Source organism: Taudactylus pleione, unplaced genomic scaffold, assembly GCF_031769625.1.
Source record: "Taudactylus pleione unplaced genomic scaffold, aTauple2 ptg000393l, whole genome shotgun sequence".
In the NCBI taxonomy this organism is placed as follows: Eukaryota; Metazoa; Chordata; class Amphibia; order Anura; family Myobatrachidae; genus Taudactylus; species Taudactylus pleione.
In genome coordinates, this window is record NW_028284794.1 from 4749772 (window position 1) to 4767829 (window position 18058).

Genomic DNA, 18058 nt, shown 5'->3' on the forward strand with positions numbered 1-18058 from the left:
TAGAATAATAGGTCTCTCTTTATTTGTAGAGCTCTTCTTGCCATGAGGGTTATTTATAACTAGTATATTGTCCCAGCCATGTGTGCGTTGAGAAGATGGGACAGACCTTCAGAAATTATTATATTATAAATTATTATTTCTGTATGATTTTCTCCAGAGTTCTTACATTTTATTAAAAGACACGTGAAAGGTTACCATGACGTCAGTCCTAATTCCTAAAATGTCCCAATCTGTAGATGTAATGGGTTGGGTATGAAATCCTGATGCCAGAAGCCCGAACGATGAAGATGCCAACAGGCATGGTAAGTAGCCTAACCCTACCCTTCTCGCCCCCCTAACCCTCCATTAGTGGTGCCTAACCCTAACCTCCCCCCTGGTGGTGCCTAGCCCTAACCTCCCCCCGGTGGTGCCTAGCCCTAACCTCCCCCCAGGGGGTGCCTAGCCCTAACCTCCCTCCGGTGGTGCCTAGCCCTAACCTCCCCCCGGTGGGTGCCTAACCCTAACCCCTCTTTCCCGCACCCTACACCTATCCCTCCCCGGGAGGTGCCTAACCCTAACACCCCCTCACTGTAGCCTAACACTAACTCACCCCGGGGCGTGCCTAACCCTAATCTCCCCCTGGAGTCCATAAAATGAACCCTCCCCAGGCGGCTAACACCTTACAGGGCCCCGCTTTCCTTTGTTCAGGATGCCGGCTGTCGGGATTTCGGCATCGGGTTAAAGATAGGCATCTGGATTTCAACGCCTATCTTTAGTCCCGGGTCATGCTTCTGACATCCTGGTCGCCGGTAAATTAACTATATCCTGATGTAACATCTGGTTTATTAACTAGGATTAAATCCAAAATAACTATGCCTCCCTAGCTGGATTTTCCTCTACCCAGAACTACCTATACATATGCCCAATAGGTAAGAGTGTTCCACCACTTAAAATCTTGTACCAACAGACCTAACTTGGTGATGCCTGACCATATGGAGAACCAGTGGTAAGTGTAAAGTTGATAGGCTATTGATTATTGGGTTCCAGCCAGAATGTTGGCATTTAGAATGTTGACATGGATATTATGTCAACGTAAAATTTTGACATTCACGAATATCAAAACGTCAACATGTTCATAATGTCTGCATTTTATACTGTATGCCGACAGAACATTTTTGTGTTATTTTTAGGGTTAGAATTAGGTTTAGGATTGGGGCTAGGGTTAGGATTAGGGTAAGGTTTTGGGTTAGGTTAAGGGCTATGGTTAGGCTAAAATAAGCAAAATCTGTCAACATTTTTAACCATGTTGTCATTTATGAACATTGACAATTTATTAGTCGAACTAATGTCAGTTTTGACACTGAGACTGTCGACATTTAGTACCTGTGAACATTCTGGTGTCGACATTCTCAATGTCAACTCTTCATACCACACCCTGATTATCCATAACTTTATTATAACCTCTGTCCCGGCCAATAGCCAGGCATTGCTGCACACATCATGGAAAACCCCAATGATTCCCCCTTGTTTCTCTAGTAAGAATTCAGCTCATTTTGTTAATTTTTTAGTTATAATTTTTATTTGTATTTTAAGATAATTGTATTTGTAAAAAAAAAATTGAGTTATACGTTGTGTTATTATGTCCAAAACCACTGACCAGTATAGAATTACTACCCCTGAATATGTATACTGGTCAATGGGTCAAATAGATACCTAAAAAAACCAAATTAATAAAAATAAAAAAAAATTCCTCGAAAATGTATTCAGTATTTTTTCCCAATTTTGGACCTAATTCAGAGCTGGACGCAGTTGCAGCCATGACTGCGTCACAAGGCTAATGCATCGGCCAATGGTCTTCCAACTGAGAGAACCCACCCACTGCGGTGCTATGCATATTAAGATGCACCATCTGTCGCACAATCAAATATTGCACCTGCCCTATGGTGACATAGACTCTCCCTCTGAACATGGCCACCTAGTGTCAGTGCCATTGTGTCTTTAGATGCCATTGCTGACCGTGACACACCCGCATCTTCCTAAACATCTCCTCCAATCCCTGGAATGCCCACTGATGTTCAAGACTCACGTCCAAATTCGTTCTGCATCTCCCGGTGTTAACCATGGGGGTGCATGTGCAATATTTCCAACATTGGCCAACCCCGTGAATATCGGCATTACATGCAATTAGCGTGTACCTCTGAACCGGGCCCCTCTCATCCGTATTGTGAAAAAAATAAACAAAGTAAAGAAAAATTAGTTAGCAGCTCATTGTCCTTTCCAGCCAATCAGATATTAGGAGAGTTATGGAAATAAATGACAAATATTCTCCTTTCATCTGATAAGTCGACCTTGTCCAAATAGTAGCTTTATTTGCTTTATCGTTAACTATTCTGCTTTATTATGATTTTTATGTTATGTTGTAACTTCTTATACCCAGGGGGAGATGTATCAAAACTATGACAGATATAAAGGGGAGAAGTTGCCCATAGTGACCAATCAGCTCCTAACTATCATTTTGTAGACTGTGCTTGATAAATAATAGTCAGAAGCTGATTCTTTACTTTACCTTTCATGAAGGTTTGATACATCTCCACCATCACGCTGTGCTGCTTATCCCATTTTTCGGTTCATAAAAGATCCCAAAAAATCTTTTGATATTAATCATTTATAATTTTGTTTTCCCCATGGCAGCTACACTATGTAGACAAACATGATTGAACACTGACAGCAAATAGTTGAATGAGATTTTATTGACATCAGTGCGTTGTAGGTCCACCACGTGCAGTGATTACTGTAGACACCCTTCTTGGCAAATTGTCTACAAGTTAATGGACAACAGCAGGTGGTATGTTTTGCCATTCCACCTTAAGTACAGTGACCAACTGTGACACCGAAGAAGGTCGAGTCAGCCTAGAACGCGCCCGTCGATCCAATTTGCCTAGAGGTTCTCAATAGGGATAAGATCTGGACTCTGAGCTGGCCGGTCCTCCAGGTTACCATTTTCTGTATTCCAGTTCAGTGTCACCCTGGTAACATGACATAGCATTGGGATCCTGATAAAAACATTTGTTGTTTCCGTAGAACTGCAAGTTAATGGGCCTCCCTACAAAGTGCTCTTGTTGAAACCGCCACATTAGTGGTCATTTGGAACTCGTGTGCAATGGTGTGCATGGTATACATTTCGCTTGCGCTGGGGGTGTCAAATCACTTTTGTCTACATAGTGTATATTTTCCATTTCTCTCTTTTCTTTGGTGGACAGCAGGGGAAGGCATACTGCCCCAATGCAAAAATGGATCTGCTAAATGATAAGAACCCCACTTGGAAAAGGTCATCAGTGTTACCAATGGGGTGAATAGTGGCAGCTTTATTTATTTTTTTATAAACTTAACAAAGGGGAAATGTTTGTCTCCTGTGAAAGTCATATCATGGTGACACAACATAGTGTAGAGCTGTCCAAAAATTCTCCTCAGGGCCCTGGTTTGTACCAAGAGATAGCCCAAATATCTGGGCCAAGGGAATGAATGTATAATGTATGCTTGGCTCTTCTGGTGACCTCCTCCAGCATGACAAACTGGAAAGGAAGAAGAAAATACTTTGATTATAACACAGGCTACTAAGGGGAGCAATCTTATAATGACCTCATTGGGGGAGGCTGCCCAAAACAGTTGATCCATGTTTCTGTATAAAAATATCAAAACCACCCCATGGCTTTAATAATGGTAACCTAGACCTTTAACTAATAATATGTTCTCCCTTTTAATTTAGGGATTCCAATGCCATGATCCCAGATCCAGGATGTTTTTCATTTCTAAAAATACCTGGAATTATAATCATTAAATTACATTGTGGATTGGGACAGAGAGCAGTGGGATAATTGCCAACTCAGTTCTGGTTGCATTATTTGGTTCTCTCAGAGTATCCCAGCTGCTTGTGGATTAGATGAAGTTCCATAATGCAGTTGCTCTCAGTCACTAATAGACTGGGAGCCTGACGCGCAGTGACAACATAACTGAGTGGTGAACTCAGGATACCAGCTCTTCTACTGCAGCTATTCCTGGGAGAGGACTGGACAAAGTTACTGCCAATGACAGAAACCCCTTCTGAGCACCACTATTGAATAAAGTAAGTGAAAGGGGAGGTTGATGCTGGGGGAGCAGGGAAAAGGATATCAGGAGGGTAAAGGAGAGAACAATAGCAGGGGGGAAGGAACAATATCAGGTGGCACAGAGGGGGTAGGATAAAATTAAGGGCATTGAGGACCGAGGGGGGAGATGGATGGCAGAGAGAGCAGAAGGGACAAATGGATGCCAGAGAGTGCAGGAGGTGGGAGATGAATGTCAGAGAAGGCACAAGGGGAAGATGGATAGAAGAGAGGATATGATGGGAAGATGGCTGAGACGGCAAGAGTGGGGAGGTGTATGGCAGAGAGGATGGGGGAATGGATGGTTGAGAGGACAGAAGGGGTGATTAATGGAAGAGAGGACAAAAGTGGGAGATGGATGGCTGAGACAACAGAAGGGGAAAATGGATGGCAGAGAGGACAGGAGAGGGAGATAGATGACAGAATGGACATGAGAGGAAGATGGATGGCAGAGAGGACAGGAGAGGGAGATGGATGAGAGAGAGGGCAGAAGAGGGAGATGGATGGCAGAGAGGACAGGAGGGGTAGATGGATGGCAGAGAGAACAGGAGGGGGAGATGGATGACAGAGAGGACAGGAGGGAGAGATGGATGACAGAGAGGACAGGAGGGAGAGATGGATGACAGAGAGGACAGGAGGGAGAGATGGATGACAGAGAGGACAGGAGGGAGAGATGGATGACAGAGGACAGGAGGGGAAGATGGATGGCAGAGAGGACAGGAGGGGGAGATGGATGACAGAGAGGACAGGAGGGAGGAGATGGATGGCACAGAGGACACAATAGAGATGGATGGCAGAAAGGACTTGAAGGGTAGATAGATAGCATAGAGGGCATATGAATAATAGAGAGGACAGGAGGGTGAGATAATAATAATAATAATAATAATAATAATAATAATTTTATTTATATAGCAATTTTCTCCCGCAGGACTCAAAGTCGCTTTACAGACATCAGAAAACATGGTACATTGTTCAAGGATTAGGTATTGCAGAGAATAGAAAACCACATGGAGATAATCAAAAACAACCAAATCTTAGAGAGCACAATAAGCATATTGCGGGGTTGTTGCAGACATTTTGGGATATAACTTCCATGGGTTATATATTCCACCCACAAAGGTACCAGATGAGGCAGCCATCTTGGGCACACTACATAGGATTATGTAGGTTATGCCTAGAAGAAATGACACAAAATGGGTGGTTGCAGCGTCCTAACGCTAGGAGTAGGGTCCAAACATAATTGTCAGGTCCATGTATTTTTCATCCCATCCACAAGTGTATCAGGTGAGGCAGCCATGTTGGGCGCACTATGAAGGTTACAATGTTGGAGAAAAGTCGTATGAGTACCCAAGGCATATATGGGAAAACTGATGTGTGTGTGGCAGTATGATATACCCAGTGTGAGTAGATCTATGTGAAGTACATCCTGCCCATGGAGGATACACTTCATTGGAGGTATATCATACAGTGGGGCGGAAGTACATGGTACAAAACAGGGAATACCAAACAGTGATGAAGTTTGGGCATGATGTAAATTAGTGACTGAAACCTTTGTAATATAATACACCCTGACTGAATAGATCCACGTGTTTATTCATCCTGCCCAAGAATTAACCATCCAAGGCAGCCATCTGGGGTGCACTGTGTAGGTTACACAGGGTGTGCAAGTAGCAGAAGTATAACATCCAGGTGGAGAGAAAATAAAAATAATGAATGAGAGGCTAAATACAAAGGTATAAAAAGGCCATCTTAAAAGAATAGTGACAGCTTTATAAGGTAAAAACCATGTTAAAGTTAATCAGAAATGATAAATAATGGTAAATAATGGTGTAAACTGTAACTGGTAACATGACTGTACCAAGTGTTTCCCTCATTCGAGTGTGAGATCTTGTCACATCCAGAAGTTTGTTGAGTGCGATTGGGATGCAGCATGAGACTGACCCCAAACCCAGTCTAAGGGGGGGTGGAGTGAATTGAAGGTGGAGTGGTAGCATTCCTGAGCTGCAGTGTTTGAGAAATTGTTCCATTTTGGTTTAGAAAGTAGTTCAAAGTCCAAATCCAGTTCCAACTCTGGTTCTAACTCCATGCTTCAGATGACATGCTTATGATGCAGGCTATAGTGGCAAGCCAAGCCTTTGCAGCCTTTCAAATGATTCCACTTTGTAGGAGATGCTGGGTCAGCTGGTACAGGGGAGGGAGTGTTTGAGCATTTTGTTCACCAAGCTAATTATTGGTGGGGGAAGTTGCAGTCCCACAATTGCAAAACAAAGTTTTAATACAGACTATTCTTGCAATGAAAAGCATTAGTTGTGGAAGATGGCATTCATTTACCTGAAAAGAGATGAGAGATGGTATTAAAACTCAACTCCGGTTCTAGCCCTATAGCAGAAGCATAGCAGATTACTGAAGAGAAAGATGGATGGCAGAGAGGACAGGAGGTGGAAGATAGATGGCAGAGAGGACAGGAGGGGAGATGGATGGCAGAGAGGACAGGAGGTGGAAGATAGATGGCAGAAGGATGGGAGAATGGATGTCTGAGAGGACAGAAGGGGTTGATGGATAGAAGAGAGGAAAGAAGGGAGACATGTATGGCAGAGAGGACAGGAGGGGAGATGGAGAGTAGAGAGAATAGGGGAGATAGATGGCAGAAAGGACAAGAAGGGATAGATGAATGGCACAAAGGACAGAATAGAGGATATGGATGGCAGAGAAGACATGAAAGGGAGATGGATAGCATAGAGGGCATATGAATGATAGAGAGGACAGGAGGGTGAGATGCATAGCAGACTACAGAAGAGAAAGATGGATGGCAGAGAGGACAGGAAAGAAAGATGGATAGCAGAGAGGAGGGGGAGATGGATGGCAGAGAGGACAGGAAAGAAAGATGGATAGCAGAGAGGAGGGGGAGATGGATGGCAGAGAGGACAGGAGGGGAGATGGATGGCAGAGAGGACAAGAGGTGGAAGATAGATGGCAGAAATGATGGGAGAATGGATGGCTGAGAGGACAGAAGGGGTTGATAGATAGAAGAGAGGAAAGAAGGGAGACATGGATGGCAGAGAGGATAGGAAGTGGGATATGGATGCCAGAATGGACAGGAGAGGAGATGGATGGCAGAGAGGACAGGAGGTGGAAGATAGATGGCAGAAACAATGGGAGAATGGATGGCTGAGAGGACAGAAGGGGTTGATAGATAGAAGAGAGGAAGGAAGGGAGACATGGATGGCAGAGTGGATAGGAGGTGGGAGATGGATGCCAGAAAGGACAGGAGAGGAGATAGGTGGCAGAGATATAGGGGAGATAGCAGAAAGGACAGGAAGGGGTAGATGAATGGCACAGAGGACAGAATAGTGGAGATGGATGGCAGAGAGGACATGAAGGGGAGATGGTTAGTGTATATAACATAGAGGGCATATGAATGGTAGAGAGGACATGAAGGGGAGATGGATAGCATAGCGGGCATTTGAATGATAGGGAGGACAGGAGGGTGAGATGTATAGCAGATTACAAAAGAGAAAGATGGATGGCAGAGAGGACAGGCGGTGGGAGATAGATGGCAGAGGGGGCAGGAGGGGAAGATGGATGGCAGAGAGGACAGGAGGGGAGATGGATGGCAGAGAGAATAAGGGAGATAGATGGCAGAAGGGCAGGAGGGACTGATGGACAGCAGAGAGGACAGGAGGGCCAGGTGGATGTCAGGGAAGAAAGAGTTGAACAAATACAAATACATTTTAAATATATATTGCTTTTATTACTCCTATATTATCCCAAATCCCAATCCCGAAATGTATCCATGGATCTAGAGATTGGAGCACATTAATCCCAAAATCCCAGGATTACAAAATTATTTTGGAATTGGAATCCCTTTTCTGAGTCCATAATTTCCATGACCCTTCAAATGTAACAACAATAAACCAGATTTGATAAGAAGTGAGTACAGCAGGACATTTTGTACCAAGTTACCAAAACTTTTCCTAAACACTATTTCTAAATGCCCTCTGATGTTGTGTAGAGACAAACTGTACAATGTGAAGACCCACCTAACCAGAATTTCCATCTGCATTATCCTCTATTATTAATGTAACTTCGCAACACATGGATTTGGGTTCTTGTCCTTCAGTTTCCTGAGTAACCCAGAAGGTGTAAATCCCAGCATCAGATGCAGCGACGTTCCGCAACTCAAGGTCGCCAATATTAGGCATCAATGTTCTACCAGCATACTTGCCACTTGACTCAACATCATCTCCGTCCCAGTTCTGGGAATAGACCTGAACTTTCTCTTTATCCTCCCACGTCAGTCTGGTAGTTTTTAATTTCCATGGTCTCAGGTCAAGACAGCATTTCAGAGTAACAGTCTCACCCAGCTGAGCAATGACCTGATTTTTCTTGCATGGACAGTAGCCCTTGGCTTTTACTGAGGAAGGAAGAGAAACCAGGTTGAGTATGAAGGTTACAGTGAAGGACCTCAGAAATAAATTTTTGCTTAACTATGCCAAGTTCAGGGGAATAACTAATATCACCACACACACTATGGGTCTCATTCAGACCCGGTCGCAAGCGCAGATGCGCTCGCAACCGGGTCAATGGTCCCCACAGAGCATGCGCACGACGGAGCCGGCTCCGTCGTGCGCATGCGCAAGATCTGGCTAGCGACAGGCGCTCCATCGCTAGTGGTCTCGTAGCCAATGGGGCAAGCTGTCGATGTTGAGTGACAGCTCGCCCCGTTTGCTGGGTGGCCGGGGGCGTGCCCGGCCAAACGGAGGCGGTCCAGTCGGAACGCTTGCCATTTCGGGGCAGCCCCACTGACATCATTGATGATGTCAGTGGGGAACTTCCTGCTCAAACAGAGCGGGAAGTTCCCTGGGGCTTACGAGAGCCCAGACCCAACCTTAGGGTCTGGTCATAAGCCCCGATGGTTGCGATGGTGATGACCATCGCGACCATCACCCTGATCGCAAGCTAAGCTGTGGGTGGTAACCCACAGCTTAGCTTGCGACCTGGAGGCAGCACTTCAAAACAAGACATGCCCGCCCTCATTCAGAGAGAGCGATCGCTTCTTGCGATCGACTCTGAATGAGGGCCTATATATATTGTGTCCTGTGAAATTCAGAGAGAGAGAGAGAGAGAGTTAAAGTTGGAAAACGTGGATGCGGCTAGGTTTGCACAAACAAAGATAACATAGGATACTTAAAACTCATCTAAGATATTAGTAATACTGTTTCAAACTCTACTCTGCACATATGTTAAGCTTACCAGCTCATGTCAAAATCTTCCCATTGCATATGTAGTATAAATGTAAACCAGCACTTTAATTCTATGCTATGCTAAAAGTACAGCAATGATCATGTGACCATTTATAGCACTAGACTGAATATAACATTTTATTTGTAAACAGCAATATTTATCTACGTGTTGATGCATCATTTGGCTGGAGTGCCGTTGCTTTTCTTCTGATATTATATACATATATATATATATATATATATATATATATCACATGACAGAGGGTGCTGCTCTGATTGGCTGTGACGCTGTCATTTAGGGCGCCTCTCTGATTGGCCACCATGCCGTCACATGACACAGCCCCATACTCTGAAGCCCTACAAATATCAGGCAATGGGAGACTCACAGTAACTCCTTGAAAAATGCTTATAAAAATTAAAACACGCTGGAGACACAGCATCCAACTCTGACATACCAGCATTGGCCACACAGTTGTACACAATGGAAGGAGATTGTAGCAGCATTTGCATAAACTCGCAGACTGGTAACCACATTTTTGGGGGTTTTATTGCATTTCCGCCCTTAGCACATCTCGCCCTTTGCCTTATAGAAATGTGCAAACAGCGCAAAAATGCTTCAGAATATATCTCTGATGCTGCTTTGAGGGACGGTGGAGCATTTCAGCAGCACTTTACCCTCCAGCTGTCTCCTCGGAATACTCACCAGCAATGGTCTTTGCTTTTCTGTGATGGTGCCATCCTGCACCCTGAGACACCGGGGGGGGGGGGACACTCACAAGCCTGAGAGGAGGCTTTACCGGTGCCGCAGTGGTCTGTAAGAACACTTCCACAGACTATGGCCTTTACATCTCATTAACGTTCTGCTGCTTCATGGGGGTTGCATGGTGCTTTGTGCGGGACGCCAGCTGTTGAAATCCCAGAGTCGTATTTCCGACCCTGGACGAAACATAGGCGTCGAAATGCCGATGCCAGTTTAGATACCGACGCCTGAATCCCAAAAGCTGTCATCCTGATCGTAAGTATAGCGGGCCATCTTAACTGATAGCCCTGAGGGGGGGAAGGGTTAGTTTTAGGCACCACAGGGGAGTTAGGGTTAGGCTTTGGGGGGGAAAGTTAGGGTTAGGCACCACTGGGGGGAGGTTAGAGTTAGGCACTAAGGGGGGAGGGATAGATTTAGGAAGGGGAGGGTTATGGGGAGAAGGGATAACATACTTACCCGACCCCTGTCGGAATACCGAGCATCACGATGCCGCGTTTGGCATTTTGACAGAAGGAATCCTGACTGCCAGCATTACATACCGATTCCTTCCTTTGCGAATATATGCTAAGCTTGCCAACAGCCTCCCCCCCCCACCAGAAATAATGTGCAACTGAAAAGCAAATGTTGCTACACCCACTTCTCCCATCTGCATTGTGTTCTTCGGGTGTTGAGAACACACCACCATCAACGCAACATCAGAAGCACATTGACTCCTCGAGTAAGTCCTGGGCTGCGCTGATTCCGGGTAAACTGTTAAACTCCACATCGTCTGATAAGTGCTCCCTCTTATCAACATGAGTAGAACATCTTAACACTTTAGCAATAATGAAATAAAGACACGGAGACTTACTTAAGGGGAAAGAAAGGTCAGCTTTATTGAATAATGAACTATTTTAACTATTTAACCTACTATTTAGGTTTTCAACTAACCAAGTAAAGGTAGAAGAAGGAAAGAATAGACATATTATGGTGGCACAGAAAGAACGGCCCCGATATGCAATATCACTATCTGCACATTCAGGGCCTGATTCAGAACCGGACGCTCTGACTAGAGCGCTCGCTCTGAATCAGGGCCGTCCTAGCTGGAAATGGAGCGGCCTCCTGGCTGCTCGCATATCTGTGGGTGACCACCCACAGCTTATGCGAGCGGCCAAAAAGCTGGTCGCGATGGTCAAGACCGTCATGACCATCGGGCTTGCGACGAGACCCTTGTGGTAGGGTCTCATCTTTTCCGCAAGCCCGGAGTGCTTTTGGCTCTATCAGAGCCAAAAACACTCCCACTGACATCACTAGTGATGTCAGTGGGGCCGGACCCAGACGGTAGGCGTTCCCATGGGAACGCCTCCGTCTGGGCAGCCACGCCCCTGGCACACCCACCAAAGGGGGCGTGCTGTCACTCACCATCAACAGCACACCCCCTTTGGTGCGAGACCCATAACGACGTGGGGTCTGAATTAGGCCCTCGATCAGATCTTCCAAATAGGTGGCGAGCAGCCAGCCCATTACCATCCTCAAGGTATCCACCTCCCACCCCAATGACACAGCATAAGGCCCACCTAGTTAGGTGGTTGCCGCTGACCCCAGTAGGGTATAATCAGCCTAAGCCATGTATTGGAAGGGAGAGCACCTCAAGCTGCAAAAGACAGATAGCGACTGCCACCGTTCTTTCCCGCATTAACAAAGCCAACACCAAAACAAACAAAACTCCAAAGGGAGGGTGGGCCGGAACCGATATCCAAGAAAGAACATACTGAAATGGATTCTGAATCACTCCACAAAATGGCCCTGAAACCCTTCCCACAACATCATTCACTAGGCTGACCCCTTCTTAACTCCTCACACCATTATCTCACTAAAAACCTTAACCCATGATTGTCCAGAGGCAGACTACAGACTCGGTGATTTAATTTTCCTACTTGCATATAAAATGCATTCCGTCTCTCTTCTCTGAAACTGGCCTCTGAGACTGTGATTCCGCCATTGGGAACGCAGCCGTGATTGGAGACACAAGCTTGGAACTCCCTTAACTCGCCCATACAAATACTTTCAGCCACCTTGCCGGCTCCACTCAGGAACGCCCATAGGTGGCAGGTGGTCTACTCAGGACCTTGTGATCCTGGAGACATTGTGTATGCCGTCTCAAACTTTAGTTCATGCGCGTGCAGTGGGGCTTTCACTGCGTTTCCCGCGTTCGCAGTAGCAAAGAAATCACGATAACTGCATGTACATGGCCATAGCAACTCCTTATACAGAAATACACCTGGGACATAAAGGAAAATAGAGCGTTCTTGCCGAGCAGGGCACCAGGGACTCGGAAATGGGTTATTTTACAATGTTAAACCCTTAAATGTGTTCTACTATCCTTCATATAGCGAAATATTGTATGAATAAAAAAGATAGGTCTAAGTGATATAGTACAGTTAGACAATTGTCCAGAGGTGACACTAATGCATGATCGGCTGCAGTAGCAAATTTACCAATAGGCAACAGAGGCGGGTGCTTAGGGCCCGGGGTCCAAGGAGGCTCTCAGACAGGCCTGTATATGGAGGGTATTTCCCAGCGCTGGGCTTAGTAAACGCTCTCACAGACTGTTAGCAGCACATGCCTGTGTGTGTCTCCTGCAGTGTTTTGTGTGCGTGACATCATGACACATGCGTATATGATGTCACACGCATGGAGAGAGGAGCCAGGATATGCCCAGAGAGGAAAGAAGCGTCCACCTTCTATCATCAGGGTGAGGACTTGTGGCACACGCTGACTGGGATATATTATATATAAATATGATATTATACTCTAAAAGCGGGGATGCTGAGAGGGGGAGGGCGGGTAATAATTACCTGGGCCCGGGATTGCTGGAGGGTCCTGGCGGGGGCCCTGGTATATAATGCAGTCACACTGAGGGGTGTAATAATGGGTATTTTAAGGGATGGGGGAATGCTCAGCTGCTACAATGAGTGGGGGGGGGGGTGAGAGGAAGCACTGATATATAATGCAGTCACTCATGTTTGTAATAATAAGTATTAAAACAGTGCCTTCCCCTCCCCCATCCCTTATAATACCCATTATTACACCCCTCAGACAGTGTGACTACATTGATTATGTATCAGTCCTCCCCCACACACACCCTCTCCACCCCCAATTGTAGCACGCATAATTTAATGGACGTAGTGGGTAGAAAAGAGCATACCATTGCTATTTATCATGCCTGTATGATATATTATGTCCATTATCATAATTAGCACCAGCAGTTATAACGTTGTGTTTAGTTTTGCTTTATGACTGCTGTTAATATAAGACTGCTGCTTTATGTTATTTTTTAATGTTGTAATTTCAGTAATGTTTTCAAGCTTTAAAAAGTTGAATACAAGGAGGAAAAATGACAAATAACATAAGGGGAAAATTTAGTGCTATGGATTGTTTGAAGGAGGGGGCCCCAAATCGATATCTTGCTTCGGGCCCTCTGAGGTCTAAATCTGACTCTGATCGGCTGGGATATTTTTCAGATTCACAGCTGCGATAATATGCAAATGGTAGCCTCAGCCCTCTCCTTCTGTCATTGCGAGCTCTGGACATTGAGCATTACTACACTTTCAATGTCCGTGGACAGAGCAAATCAGCCGGTGGACTCAAACACTCCACCACTGGTGCATCACCGTGATCACCATCTACACCAGGGGGCAAGAGCCCAAAAATTATCTGTGGTCGAGTTAAAGAGCTGTCACAAGGCCACTCCCCATTTTTGTGCGCACGCCTTTGGTATGATATCCGCAGGAGCATGACCTTGTGTCACACCCCCGTTTTTAGTCACGCTTGGGGCGAGCCCAGGACATTGAAAATACACATTTTACAAAATCTTCCCAATATAATTTTTTCACTGTTGAAGTGAAAGAAAAAGTCAGAGCAATATAGAAAACATTGATATAGCCACGTTCACATAAAATACACAGAAACAAGCCAGATCCACATAAATTACACAGAAACAAGCCAGATCCACATAAATTACACAGAAACAAGCCACGTTCACATAAATACACAGAAACAAGCCACATCCACATAAATTACACAGAAACAAGCCAGATCCACATAAATTACACAGAAACAAGCCAGATCCACATAAATTACACAGAAACTAGGGGTGAGCGGGTTCGGATTTCTGAAATCCGAACCCCCCCGAGCCCCCCCGATCCGAGTCCGATCCGAATCAGGCTCGACTTTTCCCGCCTGACTCGGATCTGAAATCGAGGCAAAACGTCATCATCCCGCCTTCCGAGTCTCGCGGGTTTTGGATCCTATATAAGGTACCCACGTCGGCGCCATTTTCTCACTCGGCTGTGGACAGTGAAGAGGGAGGGTGGGAGTTAGGGCTGTGTAGTGTAGTGTAGTGTAGTGCTGCTGTTGTCCACTACTTCAAAGTCCATAGGGGCTGGCTGTGTTGTGCTGTGCTGCTGTTGTTAATAGGGGCTGTGTCCACTACTTCAAAGTCCATAGGGGCTGGCTGGACTGTGTTGTGCAGTCAGTTCTCCATAGGGGCTGTGTCCACTCCAAAGTCCTGTGCAGTGTCCCAGTCCTAAAGAGGTGCTGTAGTGTTGTCCAGGGGGTGCTCTGTCCATCAGGGGTGCTCCCCCCAAGTGCTAAAAAAATAATATATTTTCTGTGTTTGTGAATTGTGTGCGCAGTAGCCGCACGTGCATCAACAAAGTAGTGCCAAGCGTGCGCCTGTGTCATAAGTAAAGGGCCGGCTGGCTTGACCGTTAAAGGGTGCTGTAACCCCCGAAAGTACACTCCAGTCCAAACCAAAAAAAAATTATTTTCTGTGTTTGTGAATTGTGTGCGCAGTAGCCGCACGTGCATCAACAAAGTAGTGCCAAGCGTGCGCCTGTGTCATAAGTAAAGGGCCGGCTGGCTTGACCGTTAAGGGTGCTGTAACCCCCGAAAGTACACTCCAGTCCAAACCAAAAAAAAAATTATTTTCTGTGTTTGTGAATTGTGTGCGCAGTAGCCGCACGTGCATCAACAAAGTAGTGCCAAGTGTGCGCCTGTGTCATAAGTAAAGGGCCGGCTGGCTTGACCGTTAAGGGTGCTGTAACCCCCGAAAGTACACTCCAGTCCAAACCAAAAAAAAAATTATTTTCTGTGTTTGTGAATTGTGTGCGCAGTAGCCGCACGTGCATCAACAAAGTAGTGCCAAGCGTGCGCCTGTGTCATAAGTAAAGGGCCGGCTGGCTTGACCGTTAAGGGTGCTGTAACCCCCGAAAGTACACTCCAGTCCAAACCAAAAAAAAAATTATTTTCTGTGTTTGTGAATTGTGTGCGCAGTAGCCGCACGTGCATCAACAAAGTAGTGCCAAGCGTGCGCCTGTGTCATAAGTAAAGGGCCGGCTGGCTTGACCGTTAAAGGGTGCTGTAACCCCCAAAGTACACTCCAGTCCAAACCAAAAAAAAAATTATTTTCTGTGTTTGTGAATTGTGTGCGCAGTAGCCGCATGTGCATCAACAAAGTAGTGCCAAGCGTGCGCCTGTGTCATAAGTAAAGGGCCAGCTGGCTTGACCGTTAAAGGGTGCTGTAACCCCCAAAGTACACTCCAGTCCAAACCAAAAAAAAATTTATTTTCTGTGTTTGTGAATTGTGTGCGCAGTAGCCGCACGTGCATCAACAAAGTAGTGCCAAGCGTGCGCCTGTGTCATAAGTAAAGGGCCGGCTGGCTTGACCGTTAAAGGGTGCTGTAACCCCCGAAAGTACACTCCAGTCCAAACCAAAAAAAAAATTATTTTCTGTGTTTGTGAATTGTGTGCGCAGTAGCCGCACGTGCATCAACAAAGTAGTGCCAAGCGTGCGCCTGTGTCATAAGTAAAGGGCCGGCTGGCTTGACCGTTAAGGGTGCTGTAACCCCCGAAAGTACACTCCAGTCCAAACCAAAAAAAAAATTATTTTCTGTGTTTGTGAATTGTGTGCGCAGTAGCCGCACGTGCATCAACAAAGTAGTGCCAAGCGTGCGCCTGTGTCATAAGTAAAGGGCCGGCTGGCTTGACCGTTAAAGGGTGCTGTAACCCCCAAAGTACACTCCAGTCCAAACCAAAAAAAAATTATTTTCTGTGTTTGTGAATTGTGTGCGCAGTAGCCGCATGTGCATCAACAAAGTAGTGCCAAGCGTGCGCCTGTGTCATAAGTAAAGGGCCAGCTGGCTTGACCGTTAAAGGGTGCTGTAACCCCCAAAGTACACTCCAGTCCAAACCAAAAAAAAATTTATTTTCTGTGTTTGTGAATTGTGTGCGCAGTAGCCGCACGTGCATCAACAAAGTAGTGCCAAGCGTGCGCCTGTGTCATAAGTAAAGGGCCGGCTGGCTTGACCGTTAAAGGGTGCTGTAACCCCCGAAAGTACACTCCAGTCCAAACCAAAAAAAAAATTATTTTCTGTGTTTGTGAATTGTGTGCGCAGTAGCCGCACGTGCATCAACAAAGTAGTGCCAAGCGTGCGCCTGTGTCATAAGTAAAGGGCCGGCTGGCTTGACCGTTAAAGGGTGCTGTAACCCCCAAAGTACACTCCAGTCCAAACCGAAAAAAAATTATTTTCTGTGTTTGTGAATTGTGTGCGCAGTAGCCGCACGTGCATCAACAAAGTAGTGCCAAGTGTGCGCCTGTGTCATAAGTAAAGGGCCGGCTGGCTTGACCGTTAAAGGGTGCTGTAACCCCCGAAAGTACACTCCAGTCCAAACCAAAAAAAAAATTATTTTCTGTGTTTGTGAATTGTGTGCGCAGTAGCCGCACGTGCATCAACAAAGTAGTGCCAAGCGTGCGCCTGTGTCATAAGTAAAGGGCCGGCTGGCTTGACCGTTAAAGGGTTCTGTAACCCCCAAAGTACACTCCAAACCAAAAAAATATATATTTTCTGTGTTTGTGACTTGTGTGCACTGTGGCTGCACGTGCATCAACAAAGGAGCAGCGCCAAGCGTGCGCCTGTGTCCCATAAGTAAAGAGCCGGCTGGCTCATTTCTTAAAGGGTGGTGTAACCCACAAAGTGCACTACTCTCCAGCAAAAATAAAAAAATATTTTCTGTGTTTGTGTGCGCTTTAGCCGCACGTATATATATCAATATAACATAAATGGAGGACCAAACTTTCTCTGATAAAAATAAAATAGGGAAAGATCAAGAACCACTTCCTACTAGTGCTGTTGCTGCTGCTGGGAGTTGTTCATCATCCCAGAGAGGAAGTAGGAACATCACTACTTTTACTAAACAATTGACCCTCCAACAGTCCCTAGCGATGAGGATGAAGTACGACAGCAGTCATCCTGAAGCAAAACGTATAACTGAGGCCTTGACTGCTATGTTGGTGTTAGACGTGCGTCCGGTATCCGACATTAGTGCAGTGGGATTTAGACAATTGATGGAGGTAGTGTGTCCTCGGTTCCAAATCCCGTCTAGATTCCACCTGCATCCTCAAAGCAGCAGCGACAAGCGTGCGTCTGTCTGTTAAAGGGTGGTGACACCCTCAAAGTGTGCTACACAAACAATTAAAATATTGTTCTTTTTTTTTCTGTCTTTGTGAAATGTGTGGGCTGTAGCCGCACCTGCATCCTTAAAGCAGCAGCGACAAGCGTGCGTCTGTCTGTTAAAGGGTGGTGACACCCTCAAAGTGTGCTACACAAACAATTAAAATATTGTTCTTTTTTTTTCTGTCTTTGTGAATTGTGTGGGCTGTAGCCACACTTGCATCCTCAAAGCAGCAGCGACAAGCGTGCGTCTGTCTGTTAAAGGGTGTTGTAACTCTCAAAGTGCTCCAAAAAATCAAAAAAAAATTTTTAATGTGTTTGTGACTTGTGTGCGATGTAGCCACACTTGCATCCTCAAAGCAGCAGCGACAAGCGTGCGTCTGTCTGTTAAAGGGTGGTGACACCCTCAAAGTGTGCTACACAAACAATAAAAATATTCTT

At 45.7% G+C, this 18058-nt stretch overlaps 1 long non-coding RNA gene across 1 annotated transcript in view; it reads right to left on the bottom strand.

Moving 5' to 3' along the window:
* Positions 1–5007: 5007 nt before the first annotated feature.
* Positions 5008–18058, bottom strand: part of LOC148507400 (uncharacterized) — a 34583-nt gene continuing 21532 nt past the window's right edge. Inside the window, exons 2-3 of the long non-coding RNA XR_015869718.1 lie at positions 8162–8535; positions 5008–6452 (exon numbers count right to left, since the gene is read on the bottom strand). This is a non-coding gene — a long non-coding RNA (uncharacterized LOC148507400). The remainder of the gene's footprint in view (positions 6453–8161; positions 8536–18058) is intronic.